At 45.7% G+C, this 22,069-nt stretch overlaps 2 pseudogenes; both read left to right on the top strand.

The window, feature by feature from the left end:
* The first annotated feature begins 5,123 nt into the window (after positions 1-5,123).
* Positions 5,124-6,978, top strand: LOC115834414 (annotated as a pseudogene).
* Positions 6,979-8,698: 1,720 nt separating this feature from the next.
* On the top strand, positions 8,699-19,708 carry LOC115834413 (annotated as a pseudogene).
* Positions 19,709-22,069: the final 2,361 nt, after the last annotated feature.

Below are 22,069 nucleotides of genomic sequence, written 5' to 3' on the forward strand. Positions count from 1 at the left end.
TCACAGTGTTTACAAACATGCTATACACCCACAATGATATTAGGAGTAGTATCTCCCTAAAATATTACAAATAATATCATAGGGTTTACAAACATGGTGTACACCGACTGTGATATTAGGAGTAATATCTCCCTAAAATATTATGAATAACATCACAGGGTGTAAACACAGGGATATAGCCACTATGAAATTAGGAGTAATATCACCCCAAGATGTAATCAATACTGTCACAGTGGGTACACACACTGATATTATGGGTAATAATATCTCCAGAAATTTGACGAATAATATCACAGGGTGTACACCCACTGTGATATTAGGGGTAATAACATCTCTCAGGGATATAACAAATAATATGACAGGGTGTACATCCACTGTGATATTATGGGTAACAATATCTCCCTAGGATGTAATGAATAATATCACAGGGTGTACACCCACTGTGATAATAGGAATAATAATATTTCTCAGGGATATACAAATAATATGACAGGGTGTACATCCACTGTGATATTTTGGGTAATGATACCTCCCCAATACACAACAAGTAATATCACAGATTGTACACCGCTGTGATATTAGGGGTAATAACATCTTCCCCAAATATAACGAATAATATCACAGGGTGTTCACCCATTGTGATATTAGACATAATAATATCTCCCCAGGATATAACATTATCACAGGGTGTACACCCACTGTGATATTAGAGGTAATAATATCTTCCCAGGATATAATGAATAATATCACAGGGTGTACACCCACTGTGATATTAGAGGAAATAATATCTCCCCAAAATATAATGAATAATATTACAGAATGTTCACCCACTGTGATATTAGGAATAATAATACTCCCCAGGATATAATGAATAATATTGCAGGATGTACACCCACTGTGATACTGGGAGCAATAATATCTCCCCAGGATATTACAAATAATATTACGGGATGTACACCCACTGTGACAATACGGGTAATATCTCCGACGATATTATGAATAATATCACAGGGTATACACTTACTGTGATATTAGGAGTAATAATATCTCCCCAGGATATAATGAATAGTATCACAAGGTGTACAGCCACTGTGATACTAGGAGTAATATGGTATCTCCCCAGGATATAACAAATAATATCACAAGGTGTACATGCACTGTGATATTAAAGAAATAATATCTCTTCAGGATATAATGAATAATATCACAAAGTATACACCCACTGTGATATTAGGGGTAATATTATATCTCCAAGATATAGTGAATAATATCACGGGGGGTACACCTGCAGTATATTGGGGTAATATATCCCCAGAATATAACGAATAAATATCACAGGGTGTACACCCACCACGATAATATGGATAATATCTTCCAGGATGTTATGAATAGTATCAAAGGGTATACACCCACTGTGATATTAGGGGCAATATCTCCACAGAATATTACAAATAATATCACAAGATGTACACGCATTGTGACATTAGGGGTAATATCACCCAAAAATATTACAAATAACATCACAGCATGTACACAATGGTGTACGTTCATTGTGATATTATGATATCCATACGGTATTACAAATAATATCACAGGGTGTACCCCCACTGTGATATTAGGAGTAATATCTTTCTGGGAGGTCACAGCGTGTACATGCATGGTGTAAATTCACTGGGATATTAGGACCAATATCTCCCTGGGGTAGTATGAATAATATCACAGGAAGTACACACACGGTGTACACCAACTGTGCTATTAGGGGTAATATTTCCCTAGGATATTAAGAAAAATATCATAGGTTATACACCTGGTGTGATATTAGAAGTAATATCTCCCTGGGATATTAAGAATAATATCACAAAGTGTACACCCACTGTGATATTAGGAGTAATATTTCCCTAAGATGTTATAAATAATATCACAGGGTGTACACCCACTGTGATATTAGAAGTAATAGCCCCCTAGGATATTAAGAATAACATCAAAGGGTATATGCTCACTGTGATATTAAAAGTAATGTCTCCCTAGGATATTACAAATAATATTACAATGTGTACACCCACTGTGATATTGGAAGTACTATCGGCCTAGGATATTAGTAATAATATCACAGGGTGTACACTCACTGTGATATTAGGAGTAATAGCTCCCTAAAGTATTAGGAATAATATCACAGGGTGTACACATACTCTGATAGTAAGAGTAATGTCTTTCTAGGGTATTAGGAATACCATCACAGGGTGTACATGCACTGATATTAGGAGCAATATCTTTCTAGGATATTATGAAATATATCACAGGGTGTACACCCACTGTGACATTGGGGTAATATCTTCCAAGGATATTAGAAATAATATCACAGGGTGTACTCTGACTGTGATATCAGAAGTAATGATATCTCTTCACAATATAACAAATAATATCAGAGGATGTACACCAACTGTGATATTAGAAGTAATAATATCTTTCCAGTATATTACAGACAATATCACATGGTGTACACCCAGTGTGGTATCAGAGGTAATAATACCTCCCTAGGATATAACAAATAATATCACAAGGTGTACACCCACTGTGATATCATGGGTAATTATTTCTTTCCAGGATATGATGAATAATATCACAGGGTGTACACCATTTGTGACATGAGGGTTAATAACACCTCCCCAGAATATAACGAGTAATATCACAGGGTGTATATCCATTTTGATATTAGAAGTAACAATATCTCCCGAGGAAACAAGGAATAATAATACAAGGTTTACTGGGATATTAAGGATAATAATATCCCCCCAGTATATAACAAATAATATCAATGTGATATTAGTTATAATAATATCTTCTTGGGATATAAGGAATATCACAGGGTATACACCCACTGTGATATTAGGGGTAATATCTCCCTAGGAAATTATGAATAATATCACAAGGTGTACCCACATGTGTACACCCACTGTGATTTTACGAGTAATATCACCCTAGGATATTACAAATAATATCACAGGGTTTACACCCACTGTGATATATGGAGTTTTTTTCCCCTAGAATATTATAAATCATATCACAGGGATACACTCACAGTGATATTATGAGTAATATCTCCCTAGGATATTTAGAATCATATCACAGGGTGTACACCCACTGTGATACTAAAACGTATATCTTTCTAGAACACTACAAATAGTATCACAAGGTGTACACCCACTATGAGATTAGGAGTAATATCTCCCTAGAGTATTATGAATAATATCACAGTGTGTACAGCCACTGTGATTTCAGGAGTAATACCTTCTTAAGATATTACGAATAATATCATAGGGTATACGCCCAGTGTGAAATTAAAAGTAATAGCTCCCTACGATATTATGAATAATATCATGTGGTGTACACGCAAGGTGATATTGGGAGTAGTATCTCCCTAGGAAATTACGAATATTATCACAGGGTGTACACCCACTGTGATATTGAAAGTATTATCTTTCTAGGATATTACGAATAATATTACAGGGTGTACTCCCTCCGTGACATTAGGCGTTATATCTCCCTAGGATATTACAAATTATATCACAGGGTGTACACCCACTGTGGTATTAGGTGTAGTATCTCCCTAGGATATAACAGATAATATCACAGGTATACACCTACTGTTGTATTAGGAGTTATATCTTCATAGAATATTATGAATAATAATATTCTACACCCTCTGTAATATTAAAAGTAATATCTTTCTAGGATATTATGAATAATATCACAGTGTGTACTCTCAGTGTGATATTAGCAGTAATAACTCCCTAGGATATTACGAATTATATGGCAGAGTGTACACCCACGTGAGATTTGGAGTAATATATCTCTAGCATATTATGAATAATATCACAGGCTGTACACCCACTGTGATATTAGGAGTAAAATCTTCCTCGATATTACAAATAGTATCACAGTGTGTACTCCCACTGTGATATTAGGAGTAAAATCTCCTTCGGATATTGCGAATAATATCACAGGATGTACACCCACTGTGATATTAGGAGTAATATGTCCCTCGGATATTTCGAATAATACCACAGGGTTTACACACACGGTGTTCACCCACTGAGATGTTAGGATAATATCTCCCTTCGATATTACGAATCATATCAGAGGCTGTACACACGTGGTGTTCACCCAGCGTGATATCAGGAATAATATCTCCCTCGGATATTAGGCACAGTCTCTCCCTGGGACTTAGCAGAGCGTAACCCCCAGTGTTAAATAAGCGGCCACAGCAAGAGGTACAGGCACAGGGACTGAAATGAAGACAAACAGCTGACAAGTTTAAAACATGTATTTAAAATAGAATTTATCAAATGCTTAATCTGCCGACTCAGGAGCCCGCGGTGCAGGCTGGGGTGGGAGTTGGCAGGTGACCGCTACACCAGCAGAGTAAGACTGCAGGGCTGCGGCCCTCCCTCCCGTGCCCTTCTGTTCAGATACCCGAGGGGCCCATGTGCACTCCTGGGATCACACGACCAGAAACAGGACCCCAGAGGTTTCTTGAGTCTCTGCTTACCAGGGCGGCTGGGTACAGCCCTGACAGCCCATTGCATAATCTTCTAAATTCTCCCCACCACCCTCCATTTCAGCAGCGAGGTGCCTGTGACGCGGTCTCCATCCTCTCGGCCTTGACCCGGTGGTCCCCGCGATTGGACGCCTAGGCGGTCACCAGGCCTCCTTGTTACTAACGTGTGCACACCTTTCAGTTCTGTCATCAGGATGAACTCCTGGAAATTGCTGGGTCCAAAGTGTTTGGGAAGTTTGGAGTGATTCTTGTTGCGGGGGGAAGAGGTAACTATGGAGGTGTCACTGAACTTTCAGGGGTTCCGGGACCCCCCAACCCGGTGCCTGTCCCAGCTCCCCGAGAGCCTCTCTTCCCCCCTCCCCCGTTTTCACCTCCCGTGGCCTCACCCCTGCCGCGCAGCTGGACCTTGCCCGGGGCCTCCGATCCCGGAGCTCGAATCCCAGCCGGACCAGCCCAGGCCGACCAGACCAGCCCCGCCTCTTCCCTGGCAGGATCGCAGCCGAGCAGTCTGCCCAGAGACTTAGCGACAGACAGACGTTGGGATCCACGACGACAGAAGGCGCCGATGGCCGCGCCTGCTGAGCCCTGCGCGGGCAGGGGGTGAGTGCCCCCCATCGCGCCCCACTCTCCTCTTCCAGGCTTGGTTTGGCTGCAGATCGCTCGGGCTGCGATACTGGGGAGAGGAGAGACCCCCAAATTCCTGGACCCAGGAAGCGAAGAGACTTACTCCGGCCCCCTCACTGCAGCGGGCTGGACTCCTTTCACCAAGCCAGCCCCCGAGAGCCCAGCTCTGTTTAAGGGGCCACCAGACCTCCCAGCTGCTAGGAGCTTTGACCCTTATTGCATAAAGCTAGTGGGTACCCAAGCCCTCCTACCCTGGAGAGCCCTTACCTCTCTGGTTTTTTTCCATTGCTCTTAGCAAAGGACTCCAGGGAGTGGAGTTCATGGGGTGGAGGTGGGGGTTGTAAACTGCCAGCATTTCGAGGGCCAGGGAGGTGAAGCAATAAGCTGGTATGAACTGAGGGCTTCCTCTGTGCCTAGCCTTGTGCCCAACCTTGTGCCATGCGGCTATGAACTTTGCTGCTATTAATCCATTTAATACAACTCATAGAGGTAGAGTCTCATTATCCCCCTTTTGCCGGGAAGGAAACTGAGACACAGAGAGGTTAAAGTTTGCACAGCCAGCGAGTTGTGAAACCAAGGGGAGTAAAAAGACAGCGGAGAGAGAATTGAAGAGGCGACATCCACTAAACTTCAGATTTCTTCTAGGGTAAGATAGGACAGCAGACTGCCGAGATGAAAATAACAGATCAAGCTGGGCCGGTGGCTCTTGCCTGTAATCCCAGTACCTAGGAGGCTGAGGCAGGAGGATTGCTTGAGGCCAGGAGTTCGAGACCAGCATGGGCAACACAGAGAGACCCCATCTCTACAAACATAAAAAAAAAAATTAGCCAGGCCTGGTGAGGCAGCTTATGCCTGTAATCCCAGCACTCTGGAGGCTGAGGTGGGAGGATTGCTTGAGCCCAGAAATTTGAAGCTTTGGTGAGCTTTGATTGTGCCACTTCAGCCTGGGCAACAGAGTGAGACCCTGTCTCTAAATATAAATTAATTAATAATAAAAAATAAAAATAAATCATACATCAAGACCACAGTCGAAAAGGTCTGGGGTCAGATAGCCTGGGTCAGAGTCAGCTTTGCCACTTCCCATTTGTGTGGCCCTGAGGGAGGCAGTTCTCCAATCGGTACCTCAGTCTGCTGGTCTCTGAAATGGGACAGTACTGCCTATGTCCTGGAGTTGTTACAAGGATTAACTGACAGTCTGTGCCTAGCAATGATTATGGAGCCCAGGTCTCCTAGACCACATGGCCCAGCTCCCTGGGTTCAAATCCCAGCCCTTCCACTCCTCTGCTGGGTAAAGTCAGCCAAGTTACTCAACCTCTCTGGTCCTCGGCTTCTTCATCTGCAAATCAATATAATTGCATCTACCTAGGCTTAATGTCAGGATGAAAGGAGTTGAGAATTAGTAGGTATTTCCAAAGAGTACTTGGCGCATTTTTGTGTAAATGTTAAAGATCCAAAAAGTTGCCTGGCCCCCCGGGACAGGTGAGCTGGGTACCCCTGCCTTATACTATCCTAAGGGTCCTCCTGGTGTTCCCTCAGGTCTGGAACCAGACAGAGCCTGAACCTGCTGCCACCAGCCTGCTGAGCCTGTGCTTCCTGAGAACGCAGGGGTCTGGGTGCCCCCATGTACCTCTGGGTCCTTGGTCCCATCTACCTCCTCTTCATCCACCACCATGGCCGGGGCTATCTCCGGATGTCCCACTCTTCAAAGCCAAGATGGTAGCTGCCATCCCTGGGAGCCTGGAACCAGGCAATGGTGGGGGAGGCAGGGGACAGGCTGGAACCTGGTGAAGTCTTAAATTAGACTCCTATCAGGGTGTAAAAGGGAATCCGTTAATCAAACAGAGCAATATTAGAGAGGCTACAGAGGTCAATTCAATGGAACACGGTTCTCCCAAACAGATTTGTAATTCCGAAAATCCATGCATGCACAAACAACACATACACTCCATGTCTGGACAGGTTATAGCTACATAACCTGGCATTTCCAAAACATACCATGTAGACTCTTGGATACACAAGGTATTTCAGGGCCATATTAGGATGACCTTTAAAAAGTTATGCATTTATTTTTATGTTCCCCCACTGGCTGTATTATAGGACAATTTTTATATGTGATATGTATTTACTTTAGTGTGTTAAATAAACACTGGCATTCCAAGTGTGAGCCTTTCTGCCCATCCATCCTCTTCTACTCCATTCTGGTAGGCTTCCAAAGAATGTTCTTCAGAGTTCATTCATTTTCTGCCATTGTGTTAATTTTTGCATTATCACCCACCACCATCCAGGGGTTGGCAAACTTAAAGAGCCAAATAGTAATAGTATTTGAGACTTCGTGAGCCAGGTAATCTTCCTTCCGAACACTAAACTCTGCCATTCCAGAATGAACGCAATAGTCATAACCTAGACAACAGTCATGACTGTGTTACTTTTTTTCTTTTTTGAGATGCAGTTTTGCTCTTGTACTGGAGTGCAATGGTGCAATCTCAGCTCTCTGCAACCTCTGCCTCCTGGGTTCAAGTGGTTCTCCTGTCTCAGGCTCCCCAGTAGCTGGGAATACAGGTGCTGCCACCACACTCACTATTTTTTTGTATTTTTAGTAGAAACAGGGTTTCGCCATGTTGGCCAGGCTGGTCTCCAACTCCTGACCTCAGGTGATCTGCCTGCCTTGGCCTGCCAAAGCGCTGGGATTACAGGTGTGAGCCACCACCCCCAGCTGACTGTGTTTCAATAAAACTTTATTTGTAGTCACTGAAATTTGGATTTCGTGTAATTTTCACCTGTCATGACATACGCTTTTTATTTTTCTTTGATGATTGATAGTTTGCCAACTTCTGCTTTAAACTGAGGTTCTTTGAGCAGTTCCTCCAATGTGCCTTAGCTCTGGCCTTCCTCTGGTGTGTCCATGTTCTCTCATTTTCTTCCTTCCTTTTATTCAATAGAGAAACCAATATATATTAGAGAGACCCTAGAAACTTACTGGCCCAAAAGAGAGTTGCTCCTTGATTTCATAGCCAGGGATTGAAAAATGACTTGGAGAGAGGACAGTTTTTTTACCTGGTGAGTACATTTCATTTCCTGCTGTTTCTTCACAGCCAAAGTCATCTCACATGTGCACGATTGGAGCACTTCCTGCATTTTGGAAAACACTCAGTTGGCTCAAGCCCTTGCTGTGCATTATTTATATGACAGTTACAGGTCAGGGCTGATCTGCAATGCCCTTTACACATTGTTCACGTTGGCACGTTGCTAGCTGGTGACCCTGGTATACTCAGTATCAGCCGGAAGGTTGCAGGAACCAGCTCCCAGTTGGACATGGGGTCGCCACCAGTTTGCTGTGACCTCTCTTAATTGCCCCCCAAGCTTATTAAGCCTGTATCCTCAGGTGCTTGGATTCGCCCTCATAGGTCCTGTGTACTCTAGCGTGGCTGTCGCTCTTTGGAAAATCCAACAGGGAACGCCTGAGGCCCAGAAATTCCTCATTTCATCCTACTGTTGTGGCTCACCACGATGGTAACGATGCCTTCGTCTGGAGCTGGCTGCCTCCCAGCTGCTGCTTTGCCTGCCACAGTGGAGAACAAGGGGAAGAGAAGAGGCTCCCTGCAGCTCCCACCCTCCCCTAAGGGCCTCCCTGACTTTCCTGTCCAGAGCTTCGGCAGTGTTTCCTGATTCACATCCGAGAGGAAAAAGGGAGTCCAGTCATCTGGAGTGCTGTTTGGTTACGGCTTCTCATGCTTTGTCTTGCCAGCTACCAAACGCTGCCCAGCAAGCCTCCGGAGGGGTAAGTCGGGGCGTGGGGCATCCAGGAAACCAAAATGGTGGCTCATGCCTTGGGTCCCTTCCCTTTCTCCTCCTGTTTCCACATATGATTATTCTCTATACAGTGACACACACAAGCCAGACACTTACACTCTAGAGACACAAAATTCACTCCCACACCTGTAAGTACCCACCATCCCATACATTTCTTATCAACACAATTTCCTGTCTTACACGCCCACATCACACGTGCCACTTGCACATGATGCACCACTACAGGCACTGATGCATACATCAACACAAGCACATGCATGCATGCACACACAACCTGGGCACAGACACACCTGTGTGCACACATACCCTAGGTGCACGTCTCCCCTCATCTCATGGATTCACCCTCCCCATGTGCCTATGCACCTATATTTACACACTCATTCTGCAACCCACTTCATATTTCTGTTGCCCAATCTGGGAAGCAGCTTTTTTTTTTTTTTTTAAGAGGGCTTGCTCTGTCACCCAGGCTGGAATGAAGTGGCACAATCTCGGCTTTACTGCAATTTCGGCCTCTCGGTTCAAGCGATTCTCCTGCTCCGCTTCTGTGTAGCTGCGATTACAGATGCATGCCACTACACCTGGCTAGTTTTTGTAATTTTTAGTAGAGACGAGGTTTCACCATGTTGGCCAGGCTGGTCTCGAGCTCCTGACCTCAAGTGATCCGCCGTCTTGGCCTCCCAAAGTGTTGGATTACAGGCATGAGCCACTGCGCCGGCGGAAGCAGCGTTTCTATACTAGGAGATGTGATGGTCATTTTTCTCTGTAAAGAGAAAACATGTAGTCTAGACCAACTTCTCTCAGCCTCAGCTTTAAGCAACATTGTGGCCAGATAATTCTTTGTTGGGCGGACAGGGCTGTCCTGTTTGCTATAGGCGGTATGAAGCAGCATCCCTGGCTTTCTGCCCATAGATTGCCCGTAGCATTATCCATCCAATTGCAGTAACCAAAATGTCTCCAGATATCACCAAGTGTCCCTGGGGGTGAGGAGGACAAAGTCACCCACCTATTGAGAGGCACTGGCCTCGACAGAGTGCTTAGCCAAGGCTTCTGGGAGAGGGAGTTATCTTAACACCAGTGAACAGGCTGCAGCAGGTTTCAGATATTTCACTTCATTATTTTATTTTTGTGGAAAACAACATCATGCTTTGTTGCCAGGCTGATTCTTGAACTCCCGGGTGAGCCATTCTCTGACCTCAGCCTCCTAAATGCTGGGATTAGAGGGCATGAGCCACCATGTCTGGACTCAATAGATCATTTCTTGAGTCCAGTGGTTACTCCCCCTGCCCCTAAAGGGAAGGTAGAGAAGCATCACCCTGTCCTTAGGACAGAGTTTTTATTTTTTTGTTTGTTCATTCTGAGAACAGAGTCTTGCTCTATTGCCCAGGCTGGAGTGCAGTGGCACGATCTGGGCTCACTACAACCTCCCAGCCTCCCGGGTTCAATCGATTCCCCTACCTCAGCCTCCCAAGTAGCTGGGATTACAGGCATGTGCCACCATGCCCAGCTTAATTTTTGTATTTTTAGTAGAGACAGGGTTTTCAACATGTTGGCCAGGCTCGTCTCAAATGCATGACCTCAAGTGACTCACCTGCCTTGGCTCCCAATGCTGGATTACAGGCATGAGCCACAGCGCCTGACCAAGGACAGAGTTTTTTAAAAGAGTAACCTTTGTAACTAAGGGGAAATTCCACAGGTTATTCAGTAATTTCTGAAATGGTGGGTTCCCGCAGTTGACACAAGTCACTTTTTGGACACAGCATAGAAACAATAATACTGGGACCATATACCACTCTGGGGTTCCAACCATGTGCCAGCACTGTGGCAGGCACTTACACACCTCTCCTCATTGGATTTTCACAAGAGTTCACAGTGATGGATTCTTTTTTTTTTTTGAATAGAAATGAAACAAAGCCTCATTATGTTCCCAAGGCTGGTCTCAAACTCCTGGGCTCAAGTGATCTTTCACCTAAGCCTCCCAAAGTGCTGGGATTACAGGCTTGAGCCAATGTGCTCAGCCAATGATGGGTTCTAGATGTCCCATTTTTAAAGATGAGGGAGAGTAAGGCTAGGAGAAGGGAATGACGGCCTCGGGGCCACAGAGGTTGGAGTGCAGAGCCTGAGTTCATCTCAGGAAAATTCGGAACAAACTTTCTGAGAGAAACAGTGGGGAAAACATGGGAGTTTAGGGAAGATGGGCATATTGTCATTGGAAAATCCCAATTGTCTGCTATCTGCCAAAAAAAAAAAAAAACCCAAAACTAGAAGAGTGTAAAATCCAGTAGAGGAATCATGATTTAAAACTAGGGCTCTGGTTTAAAGCCATAAAAACCCAGTTCACACTAGCTTAAGGAAAAGGGAAGGTCAGGGGGGTTCATTAGCTCATGCATCTATTAGCTACACCCATGGGATCTCCCAGGCATGACTGATCCAGGCCTGGGACCAGGTACCATCACCAGATCTCCGCTTCTGCCTCTTGGCTCTGCCATGTTAGCTTGATTCTCCAATGGAGTGGCAAGAAGAGCCACCAACACCTTCAGACTTACATTCTACCACATAGCAAACCCCAGCAGAATCTCCCGATGGTTCCAGCTCTCAAGTACCCAGCATGGGGTGCTATGTGCATTCCTAACCCTGCCATGGTAGCCAAAAGACGAGAACATATTCATTGGCCAGGCCTCAATCACCCACCCAGCCTTGGAGTAGAGTCAGTTCTACACAAATCACACCGCCTGAACACAAGCGAAAAGACTTAGGAAGAAAGAAAATCAGTACATGGAGGAGATCTTCTGCAACTCCCATGATTATTACAGCACTGTTCACAATAAACAAGATTTGGAAGCAACCTAAGTGACCATCACAGATGACTGATAAGAAAATGTGGTATATATACACAATGGAGTACATGCAGCCATAAAAAGAATGAGGTACTGTCATTTTCAACAACATGGATGTTAAGTGAAATAAGCCAGGCATGGAAAGACAAACTTTACATGTTCTCACTTATTTGTGAAAGCTAAAATTAAAACAATTTAACTTATGAACATACAGAGTAGACGGAGGTTACTAGAGGCTAGGAAGGATAGTGGGTCGGGGAAATGGGGATGGTTAATGGGTACAAAAAAATAGAAAGAATATACTTATTTGATAGCACAACAGGGTGACTATAGGCAATAATAATTTAATTGTACATTTTAAAATAACTAAACGAGGCTGGACACAGTGGCTCACACCTGTAATTCCAGCACTTTGGGAGGCCAAGGCAGGAGGATCATCTGAGGTCAGGAGTTCAAGACCAGCCTGGGCAACATGGTGAAACCCCATCTCTACTAAAAATACAAAAAAATTAGCCAGGCATGGTGGTGCACACCTGAATCTCAGATATTCAGGAGGCTGAGGCAGGAGAATCACTTGAACCCAAGAGACGGAGGTTGCAGTGAGCCAACATCAAGCCATTGCACTTCCAGCCTGAGCAACAGAGTGAGGACTCCAACTCATAATAAACTAAAAAATAAAATAACTAAAAGAGTAAAATGGATCATTTGTAACAGAAAGGATAAATCATTTGAGGGGATGGAGACCTCATTTACCTTGATGTGATTATTATGCTTTGCATTGCCTGTATCAAAATATCTCACATCACCAGAAATATATATATCAGACGGGGGCGCAGTGGCTCGTGCTTGTAATCCCAGCACTTTGGGAGGCCGAGGAGGTGGATCACCCTGAGGTCAGGAGTTCAAGACCAGCCTGGCCTACATGGTAAAACTCCATCTCTTCTAAAAATAAAAAAATTAGCCAGGGGTCATGGGCACATGCCTGTAATCCCAGCTACTCAGGGAGGCTGAGGCAGGAGAATCGCTTGAACCCAGGAGGCGGAAGGTGCAGTGAGCCGAGATATGCCACTGCACACCAGCCTGGGTGACAAAGCAAGACTCTATCTCAAAAAAAAAAAAAACCAAGTAATAAATATACTTATACACACACACACTACCACACACACCTACAATTAAAAAAATAAAAAAATTTTTAAATTAAAAAAATAAAGAAAATTAGGGGTGTTTTTCTTGACCAGATGACAGGGCAGCAGATGCAAAAATCATCATGATGTGGCAGCAGGAGCATCACAATTTGGACCAGATCATCTGGCGTGTCCTTGAACAAGGTGCTGTAACTTCTCTGAGCCTTGATTTCCCCATGAGTCAAAGGAAGCAAGTAAACTCCAGCTGATGAGACTGTGTATGGCAAGAATGCCGCATGTGCCCAGGGCAGGGCCAGTGCTCAATAAAACCAGCTCTCATCTCTGGAAACCAGAGAACCCTGGCCAAGGGGGAGCAGGGTTGAAGATTGGGGTAGAGGGTGGAATGGAGAAAGGATTTCTTTTGTGGCACAAAGAAGAAGGTAAAGTGTTTCTTCATCTCATTGTCCCAGCAGCTGTGGCCAATCATCACGTGGCTAAGGACAAACCCAGACACAGCCCTGGCCCACCATTTGTATAGACATAATATTATAAATTGGGTATTTGAAAATTAGGACCTGCTGGGCGTGGTGGCTCATGCCTGTAATCCCAACACTTTGGGAGGCCAAGGCAGGCAGATCACTTTAGGTCAGGAGTTTGAGGCCAGCCTGGCCAACATGGCAAAACCCCATCTCTATAAAAATATAAAAAAAAATTAGCCAGGCATGGTGATGGGCACCTGTAATCCCAACTACTCAGGAGGCGGAAGCAGGAGAATCACTTGAACCCAAGAGGCAGAGGTTGCAGGGAGCCGAGATCATGCCACTGCACTTCAGCATGGGTGACAGAGTAAGACTTTGTCTTTAAAAAAAAAAAAAGAAAAGAAAAATTAGAACCACTAGGAAAGCCAGGGTCTGGCTTTCAAATACTCTTGCCCTGGTCCCCAGCATGGGCACTGACCCCAGATCAGAAACCTTTTCTCTCCTCTGAGCACCCTCCTCTGCCTTCATTCCTTACCTTCTGCTTTCCCTCCCACAGGGCTTCCAGAGCGACCCTGTCCGCCACCTGTCCACCTACCTATGCCTGTCTCTGGTGGTGGCACAATTTGTGCTGTCCTGCCTGGCGGATCAACCCCCTTCTTCCCTGAAGACCCCCAGCAGTCTGTAAGTCACCAAGTTCCAACCTCATTCCTGTTCCACTTTGAGGTCTCAGTCTCCCCCAGGTGACCAAAGTCTTTTAATTTTTTATTCATTTAGCCATTCAGCAAAAAGTGCATTGCATTTCTACTCGACGCCACAGTTGGCAGACTTTTTCTATATGGGCCAAGAGAAAATATTTTGGACTCTGTGAGCCACACAGTGATCTCAGTGGCAACTACTCAACTCTGCCATTGAACACAAAAGCAGAATATGTCAACAATTTCATGGCTGTGTTGCAATAAAAACTATTTGCAGAAACAGGCAGTGGGCCAGATTTGGTCATAGCTTGCCAACCCCCCCGCCATGCCCTAGCAAGGGCATAAGGATCTATGGTGAACAAGCAGAGTTTCCGTTCTCATGTAGCTACTGGTCAAGCAGGGGAACCAGACGTTGGTCAGATAATTAAACAAATATGTTGAAAATTGGATGGTCACAGTGGCTCATGCCTGTAATCCAACACTTTGGGAGGCCGAGGCAGGTGGATCACTTGAGGTCGAGAGTTCAAAGCCAGCCTGGCCAACATGGTAAGGCCTCATCTCTTCTAAAATTACAAAAATTAGCCAGGCATGGTGGTACACACCTGTAATCCAGCTACTCGGGAGGTTGAGGCAGGAGATTGCTTGAATCTGGGATGTGGAGGTTCCAGGGAGCCGACACTGTGCCATTGCACTCCAGCCTGATCAACAAGAGCGAAACTCCACCAAAAAAAAAAAAAAAAAAACAAGGAAAAAGAAAATTACCCTGAGTAAGTGCTCCATAGAAGAAGCTCATGAGAGACTGAGAGGTTTACAATAGGTAACACTGAAGCAGTCTGTGAAATCAAGAAACAATTCTTTTGTGGAAGAGACTGATCTGACATCATATAAGTAGATGTTTCAAATGGGGCCAGATGCAGTGGATCATGCCTGTAATCTCAACACTTGGGGAGACCGAGGAAGGAGGATTGTTTGTGCCCAGGTGTTCTAGATCAGACTAGGCAACGTAGTGAGACCCCATCTCTACAAAAAGGTTTTTAAAAATAGCCAAGTGTGGTAGTGCATGCCTGTAGTCCCACTACAGGGTAGCTCTGTGGAGACTGAAGCAGGAGGATTGCTTGAATCCAAGAGATAAAGGCTACAGTGAGCTATGATTGCACCATTGCACTCCAGCCTGGGTGACAGAGCGAGACCCCTGTTTTCAAAAAAAAAAAAAAAAATTGCTCGAAGGCTTGAGAATAGCTAAAACTATCATAGGAATCTTTTTTGCACCTACCAGAGTAGCAACAAAATTTAAAAATTGATAAGCTGTGATGGCAGAAACGTGGTGAAATGGGCACCTTCACGCCTTATTGGTAAAGAGTACAGACTGTTGGAATCTTCCTGGCGCACCTGACAAAATCGCATGACAGGTCTCTCTTCACAACATTTGCCGAGGGATATTGTCCAGGATCTCATTGTCTTCGTTTTGCAGGGTCCTTGCTTTTGAGAAGCAAGGCAAGGCTTTGGTTTCAGTATAATCATAGTTATTCTTCTGAGCCACTGTTAGCTCTGACGTTGTGGACATTGTCAGGCCTGTGGCCCAACCTCTTTTTACCCTGCCTGCTGGGAAGCACCAAGCTCACTGGTGTGCATCTCTGGCAAGGAGACCGGGCACCTCTATGTGTACTTTCAGTAGAAAATACACCGTCAGGGCTGGGTGTAGTGGCTCATGCCTATAATCCCAGCACTTTGGGAGGCCGAGATAGGCAGATCACTTGAGGTTAGGAGTTTGAGACCAGCCTGGCCAACATGGTGAAACCCTGTCTCTACTAAAAATACAAAAAATTAGTGGCACACACCTGTCATCCCAGCTCTTTGGAAGGCTGAGGCAGGAGAATCACTTGAACCCAGGAGGCAGAGGTAGTAGTGAGCCAAGATCACACCACTGTACTCTAGCCTGGGCAACAGAGCGAAACCCTGTCTCAAAAAAAAAAAAAAAAAAAAAAAAAAAATACACAGTTCGTCCTGTCTTCCTACCTTGCCACATATTTCCCTTCTCCATTTTTCTCTGTTGCAGAACCCCTGTCCAGAGGCTGGGGCCTCCTTCCCCTCCAAAGCCATGTTCTGGTGGGTTTCTGGGTAAGTAAACTCGCAGGGAAGGGTTGGGATGGTACCTCACCCGCCTGCATTTGCTGCTCTGATTCCCACCCATGGCCCTTCCAGTATGCTTACAAAGGCCAGCAAGTCTTTCTCCATCCCAGCTTCAGTGCTTTCTTCTTCGTGTTCAGTGTCCACCATCTGCATCCTGTTCCCATTCACTCACTGGAGTGAGATCTGGATTTGAATCCCGCCTCTGCCTGTTAGCAGGCCATGTCACAAACCCCCGGAGTCTCAGTTTTCCCTCTGTAAAATGGGGATGACTCAACCTGCATGAGACGGAAAGTGCTTAGTGCTTGCACACAGCAGGTGCTTAATAGTAATAGAATTGTCTCCAATACTTGATTTCAGTCATTCCACCAACATTTAATAGGCACCTACTATGTGCTAAGCCCCAGGGGTGAGGAGATAAAGGAGCAAGGGTCTACTTTCTAGAAGGTTCCAGACACATTGAGAAAACAGCTGCTTCTCCAGGGCCAGCTCACAAGGCACTTGAGGATGTGCTCGCTCCTGACCACACTGCATTCAGATCTCAGTAGCACCTGACATGTGGATTTGAATCCTGGCCCTACCACTTCCTAGCTGTGTAGCTTTGGACAAGTTACTTAACCTCTCTATGCTCAATCTCCACTCCTTCAAAATGGGATTAATAATAGCACCTACCTCATAGGGTTGGAAGTTTAAATAAGATCAGATCTGTAAAGCACTTAGAACAGGGCCTGGCAAATAATGAGTGTAAGTGGTAATTATTTTTCTTTTCTTTTGAGATGGAGTTCCACTCTTGTTGCCGAGGCTGGAGTACAATAGCACGATCTTGGCTCACTGCAACCTCTGCCTCTCAGGTTCAAGCAATTCTCCTGCCTCAGCCTCCCGAGTAGCTGAGATTACAGGCATGCACCATTACGCTCGGCCAATTTTGTAATTTTAGTAGAGACAGTGTTTCTCCATGTTGGTGCGGCTGATCTCAAACTCCTGACCTCAGGTGATCTGCCCGCCTCGGCCTCCCAAAGTGCTGGGATTACAGGCATGAGCCACTGTGCCCGGGCTATTCTTTTTCTTTTTTTTTTTTTTGAGACAGAGTTTCACTCTTGTTGCCCAGGCTGCAGTGCAATGAATGGCACGATCTCAGCTCACTGCAACCTCCGCCTCCCAGGTTCAAGCAATTATCCTGCCTCAGCCTCCCAAGTAGCTGGGATTACAGGTGACTGCCATCATGCCCAGCTAATTTTTGTAGTTTTTTGTAGAGACCGGGTTTCACCATGTTGGCCAGGCTAGTCTCAAACTCCTGACCTCAAGTGATCTACCCCCCTCGACCTCCCAAAGTGGTGGGATTACAGGCATAAGCCACCGCACCCGGCCTAAATAGCTGTTAAATAAATGGAAAATACCGGGCTTTGAATGTGTGGAATTGGTAGAAAGAGCTTAGAGGTTTTCTAAACGGCTCTACTGGGGGGTCCAGACCCTGCTTCCCAAACGTAAGCATTTATGGACCACTCTTGATGCTTTTTTGTCCTATTGGGGCAAAAACTAAATTGAGTTACTTTTTTTACTCTAATAAACTGTTTTTAAAAAGAAACTCTCTATCACTGCTAAAATAGGAAAAATCTATAGCATTACTTGCCATATAGGAGAACTCCAAAAATAATTTCAGAGAAAATCAAGCCACGTTAATAATTTCTATGTCAGAACAGTTGCTTCCCCAAGTTGGCTCCGCATTAGAAAAGGGAACTTGGTGGCCTGGCGCAGTGGCTCACGCCTATAATCCCAACACCTTGGGAGGCTGAGGCAGGTGGATCACCCAAGGTCAGGAGTTCGAGACCAGCCTGACCAAATGGTGAAACCTCATCTCTACTAAAAATATAAAATTAGCCAGGTGTGATGGTGGGAGCCTGTAATCCCAGCCACTCGGGAGGCTGAGGCAGGAGAATCACTTGAACCCAGGAGGTGGAGGTTGCAGTGAGCCAAGATCACACCAGTGCACTGCAGCCTGGGCAACAGAGTGAGACTCCATCTCAAAAAAATAAAAAGAATAAAAATAAAAGAGAAAAGGGAACTTGGTAAGGCTTAGAGAAGAGTCAGAGACCAGAACCGGGCAAGACCTTCTGGCTGGTGTCGTCAGAAAGATTAAAGAGACCTGAGGCCAGGTGCAGTGGCTCACACCCATAATCCCAACACTTTGGAAGGCCAACCCCGACCGATCACTTGAGGCCAGGAGTTCGAGACTGGCCTGGCCAACATGGCAAAATCCCGTCTCTACTATAAACAAAAAAATTAGCCAGGTGTGGTGGCTTAGGCCTGTAGTCCTAGCACTTTGGGAGGCTGAGGTGGGAGGATTGCTTGAGGCCAGTACGTCGAGACCAGCCTGGCCAACATGGTGATACCCCAACTAAAAACACAAAAATCAGCCAGACGTGATGGTGGACGCTTGTAATTTCAACTACTCAGGAGGTTGAGGCATAAGAATCGCTTGAGCCAGGGAGGCGGAGGTTGCAGTGAGCCCAGATCACGCCAATGCACTCCAGCCTAGGCAACAGAGTGAGACTCCGTCTCAAAAAATAATAATAATTAAAAAATAAAGCTGAGGGAGGAGTTCAAGCTTCTTCTACAGTGATAGTTTTGGACAATGGACTTCTGACTCCCAGGGTAATGTCTGCTTCCCTTGCCAAGGGCTATCCCTTGGTTTAGCCACTGAATCTCTCTACACTTCTTTTCCTTCCCCATCTGTAAAATAGATCTATAATAATATACTCATACATTTATACAATTATAAACTATCAATTTACAGGCTGCGTGTGGTGGCTCATGCCTGTAATCCCAGCAATTTGGGAGGCTGAGGCAGGTGGATCACCTGAGGCAGGAGTTCGAGACCAGCCTGGCCAACATGGTGAAACTCCATCTCTACAAAAAATGCAAAAATTAGCCGGGTATGGTGGTGGGTGCCTGTAATCTCAGCTACTCAGGAGGCTGAGGTGGGAGAATCGCTTGAACCTGGGAGGTGGAGGTTGCAGTGAGCCGAGATTGCGCCACTGCACTCCAGCCTGGGAGACAGAGCAAGACTCCATCTCAAACAAACAAACAAACAATAATAATCTACCTTATGGGTTCATGTAAGAATTAATGAGACAATCTTTGTGAAATGAGAAATGCCCTACAGACGTTAGGTAGGGTTAGTGAATTGCTTTCTTTTTACTCAGGGGCCAGCAGAGGTACAGAGAGGTAAAGTGACTTACCCAGGGTTCACACAGCTACTCACCTGGCCAGGATCCTGCAGGGGAGAATGGCAGGAAAAGCTTTCCCTGGTGCGCCTCTTTTGCAGGCTGGTCTGGAGGGGATATAGGAGGCCACTGAGACCAAAAGACCTCTGGTCACTTGGGAGAGAAAACTCCTCAGAAGAACTTGTCTCCCGGCTTGAAAAGGAGTGGATGAGGAACCGCAGTGCAGCCCGGAGGTAAGTGCGTGGAGGCCAAGAACTCATCTGGATGCTCCTTGAGAAAAGCTCATCATTGGCCGAGTGTGGTGGCTCAGGCCTGTAATCCCAGCATTTTGGGAGGCCGAGGCAGGCGGATCACAAGGTCAGGAGTTCAAGACCAATCTGGCCAACATAGCGAAACCCATCTCTGCTAAAAATACAAAAATTAGCTGGGCGTGGTGGTGGGCACTGTAATCCCAGCTACTCAGGAGGCTGAGGCAGGAGAATCATTTTGAACCCAGGAGGCAGAGGTTGCAGCGAGTGGAGATGTCACCACTGCACTCCAGCCAGAGTGACAGGGCGAGACTCCATCTCAAAAAAAAAAAAAAGAAAAAAAAGAAAAGCTCATCATTTGACCCCCAGTCCAACCCCAACGCTACTCTTGCTGCACTACTGCCTCCCCACCTTGCCTTCCAGCTGATCCCACTGAGTAGTATCAGGTTCAAGATATGGTTCCTCCAAGAACGCATCACAGGTTCCTACAAACAGGTTCCTGCAAATGGGGAAACGGCAGAATGACAGGCAGGAAAGAGAAGAGGTATTTTAAGGCCGGGGGTGGAGGGTTGGGAGGTGACTCATAACACGCAGGCAGCTGCTCACTTAAGGTATAACCTGAGCAGTTCCTTTCCTGGGCCTCAGTTTTCTCATCTGTTCAGTGGGGATGTCATTAGCCCCAGCTCATAGCTTATGGGGATGGAAAAAAAAAGATGATTACAGAAAAGAACTTGCAAATGTCTTGCAAATGGGAAGTGCTCAAGCGCTGTCAGTCATCCAGAGGGTGTTAAGATCTTTGGAGTTATCCACTCTGTCACTCCTGCCCTCAGTGGCATCTCTGGGAAACTTCTCTGCAGCCCTTAGAGCCTGGGATGCCTCATTTGAGAAACTCTGGTCTAGATAAATTAGCCTACATAGGATTAGATAAAATTGGGTTAAATGTTGCCCTGCCTTCAAATAGTGATGACTTGGACGTTGCTTAACCTCACTGGACCTTGGTGTTTCAGGACACACAACAAAGAAGTAAGTCAGCTCTGTGGGAAGTTCCCTGCATACTCTGGGATTTTGTGGTAGTGGTTGCAGATGGCTGAATCCCACACATTAAGGGAGACAGAGAAGAGAGAGAGTGATACTATAGGCTCACACAGCTAAGGGGATCTAGCCTCAGGTGTTGCTGGATCAGGGGACTCACATGATGTCAGGATTCTCTCCTTTCATCTCCCATCCCAACTATTATCTATGTGTTGGTCTCTCCATAAGGCTATCCATCCCATGCAAGTTCAGCAAATTCCAGCAGAATGAGAGAGCATCTCTCTCCTAAGGTCCACATGAAAAATCCAAGGAAGGCTCTAATTGGCCTGGCTCAAGTCATGTGCCTGTCAGGGGCCAATCCCATGCCCAGGGGGCTGGTTCCATGACTGGTGGTCCCTTCAGAGCCACAGAAGAGGGTAGGCGCTGTTCCCACAAAGGAAGGGCATGTGTTTTCCAAACAGAGTAAGTAGTGTGGAGAGAACCAAAACATCAGTTTTCTCTCACCCCAGGCATGGCTTGCTTGGACCCCCTTCACTGGGTTGGTTGGTTGGTTGGTTGGTTGGTTTTTTGAGACAGAGTCTCACTCTGTCACCCAGGCTAGAGTGCAGTGGCATGATCTCGGCTCACTGCAACCTCCACCTCCTGGGTTCAAGCGATTCTCCGCTCAGCTTCCGAGTAGCTGGGACCACAGGCGTGTGCCACCACATCTGGCTTCATTTTTTAATTTTTTTAGTAGAGACAAGGTTCACCATTTGGCCAGGGGTGATCTTGAACTCCTGACCTCAGGGGATCTGCCTGCCTTGGCTCTCAAAGTGCTGGGTTACAGGTGTGAGCTACTGCACCTGACTCACCTCTACTTTTAAATGATTTTACAGAAGTGGCAGAATTCAGTCCACAAGGGCTCTGGAAGGAGCTTGCCAACTCCTGCATCCCCAGCCAACATGAAAATTACAGGTCACCAACACTAGAACTAAGGGTAGAAACATTCTCCAGAAAGTTTGAGAATCCTCCCATAAACAGTTGACAGAAAGAAAGGGGAAAGATGGGGGTTATATAAGACAGGCTCCATCAGCTTCTGAACCACTGACTGCACCACAGAGAACTTTGGTTTTCTTCTGAAGTATTTGCAACTACTGGGGGAAGGGAGAGGGCGTCCTCCTGAGAGGCACAACAAAGCCACCTGCTGGTCAAGTCAGCTTCACTAATTTTTGTATTTTTTATTAGAGGCGGGGTTTCTCCATGTTACTCAGGCTATCAGACTGGCCCTGAACTCCTGACCTCAGGTGATTCGCCACCTCGGCCTCCCAAAGTGCT

The sequence above is a fragment of the Nomascus leucogenys genome, unplaced genomic scaffold, assembly GCF_006542625.1.
Source record: "Nomascus leucogenys isolate Asia unplaced genomic scaffold, Asia_NLE_v1 001455F_36125_qpd_obj, whole genome shotgun sequence".
Lineage (NCBI taxonomy): Eukaryota > Metazoa > Chordata > Mammalia > Primates > Hylobatidae > Nomascus > Nomascus leucogenys.